This window comes from Leucopleurus acutus, assembly GCF_964270905.1.
Source record: "Leucopleurus acutus genome assembly, chromosome: 5".
Classification (NCBI taxonomy): Eukaryota; Metazoa; Chordata; class Mammalia; order Artiodactyla; family Delphinidae; genus Leucopleurus; species Leucopleurus acutus.
In genome coordinates this window covers 27,859,994-27,862,392 of record NC_139147.1, presented here as the reverse complement: position 1 = coordinate 27,862,392, position 2,399 = coordinate 27,859,994, and the positions used below count along the sequence as shown (strand labels likewise).

General features: G+C 41.7%; 1 pseudogene across 1 annotated transcript; it reads left to right on the top strand.

The window, feature by feature from the left end:
- The first annotated feature begins 481 nt into the window (after positions 1-481).
- On the top strand, positions 482-1,813 carry LOC309961728 (protein SET-like; annotated as a pseudogene). The gene has a single exon. The product of its transcript is annotated as a protein SET-like (transcript).
- The last annotated feature ends 586 nt before the right edge of the window (positions 1,814-2,399 follow it).

The window sequence follows — 2,399 nt, the reverse complement described above, 5'->3', positions numbered from 1 at the left end:
GACTATTGTGAAGTCCTAGTCCCTGATCACTTCCTGATCTTAGCAATGTGACCTGTGGACCTGTCAGTTCTCCACTTTTCGTGCACATCAACCGGGCTCTCCCAAAGTGCACCCTACAAATAACTATTGAAAATATGTGCTCTTGGTTTTCAGCATTCCCCTTCCCCTCTGGAACCTCCTATTGGCAGAGTCTGTACAGGCACCAGGTGGCAAAGCAGAGATGCGGTGAGAGTCTCCGCTCCAGCATCACAGAGTTTAGAAGGGTGGGAAAGGAGTCGGAGACAGCTCAAAACCTGGCAGATGAGCTCGATTTTTAAAAGCATTGGTTCTGATGGAACTGTGCAAGGGCAAGGAAGTCAGAGGTGGATCAGCTTTTCTCTATCAGGATTTAAAATGAGAAATAACCAGAAAGATCGATCATAGAATTGCCTTCTCAGGAAAATTTCAAGACTACAGTAGACATATCAAAGCAAGGCTGGTGATGCAAATGCTTTACTTCTCAAATCTGTTTGTGATAATTAAACCTCTGTCACCTGGGGCAGGTTTAGTTCTCAGAGCTCCTGGTACAAGCCTCTTCCCTTGGGTGGATTCTTGGCTTTTCTCCCAGACTGGTTTTGGCCCCCAAAACCAGTCTTCACTTCCACCCCAAGCAAAGAAACCGAAGAAACCGAGACTGACTCCTGCCTCCAGGCCAGAGGAAACGTCTGCTTCTCTGAAGTTGCCGAAGGAAGAAAAAGAACAGCAAGAAGCAATTGAACATATTGATGAAGTACAAAATGAAACAGACAGACTTAACGAACAAGCCAGTGAGGAGATTTTGAAAGTAGAACAGAAATATAACAAACTCCGCCAACCATTTTTTCAGAAGAGGTCAGAATTGGTCACCCAAAGCCCAGATTTTGGGGTAACAACATTTGTTAACCATCCGCAAGTGTCTGCACTGCTTGGGGAGGAGAATGAAGAGGCGCTGCATTATTTGACAAGAGTCGAAGTGACAGAGTTTGAAGATATTAAATCAGGTTACAGAATAGATTTTTATTTTGATGAAAACCCTCACTTCGAAGATAAAGTTCTCTCCAAAGAATTTCATCTGAATGAGAGTGGTGATCCATCTTCGAAGTCCACTGAAATCAAATGGAAATCCAGAAAGGATCTGACAAAACGCAGAATAAAGCCAGCAGGAAGAGACAGCATGAGGAACCAGAAAGCTTCTTCACCTGGTTTACTGATCATCCTGATGCAGGTGCAGATGAGTTACGAGAGGTCATCAAAGATGCTATGTGGCCAAATCCATGACAGTACTACTTGGTTCTGGACGTGGATGATGAGGAAGGGAAAGAAGAAGATGACGATGAAGAGGAAGAAGGATTGGAAGGTATTGATAAAGAAGGGGATGTGGATGAAGGTGAAGAAGATGAAGATGATGATGAGGGGGAGGGAGGAGAGGAAGATGAAGGAGAAGATGACTCATGGAACACTGATGGATTCTGACCTTCTTTTTTAAATTTTCTCCAGTCCCCGCGAGCAAGTTACAGTCTTTCTTTTTTTTTTTTTTCTCCTCCTCTTGTGCTCAGTCACCCTGTTTTTGAGGTCTCTTTTCTCTTTTATACCATGGCTCACAACTTATTTTGGGGGGAAATACCTTGAGCAGAATTCAGTGGGAAAAGAATCTCTATCCTTTTCTGTTCCAAATTCTTTTTTACCCCTTCCTGTCTCAACAAAAACTTTGTGGAATCAACACCACCATGCTCTGTGGGAAAAAAGAAGACCCTTCTGCTCCCTTAGGTCTGCTGGAAGCTGGAGGGTGCTAGGCCCCTGTCTAGTAGTGCATAGAATTCTAGCTTTTTCCTCCTTTCTCTGTATTTTGGGCTCAGAGATTACACTGTGTCTCTATGTGAATATGGACAGTTAGCATTTACCAGCATGTATCTGTCTACTTTCTCTTGTTTAAAAAAAGAAAGAAAAAACTTTAAAAAATGGGGTTATAGAAGATCAGTAAAGGTTGGGTCTGAGATGTTTGGGTGGGTTAAGTGGGCATTTTGACAACATGGCTTCTCCTTTGGCATATTTAATTGTGATGTTTAATGGACATCCTTGCAGTTTCAGATGACAATTTTAAAATAAAATTCTCTCCTAATGATGACTTGAGCCCTGCCATTCGATGGGAGAAGCAGCAGAACCTGTAGGATCTTATTTGCAATTGACAGTCTCTGTTGTAATTTTATTCCTGTTTATTTAAAATTTTTTTCTTTTTGTTTCGCTGGAAAGGAAACATGATGCTCACTTTAAGCGTTAGAAGTGTACAGGTTGCTTTGTTACGATAAAATTAAATGCATACACAAAGGAAAAAAAATCTGTTTGTATGTTCAGTTTTTACCACTTCTTGGGGATAATAAATT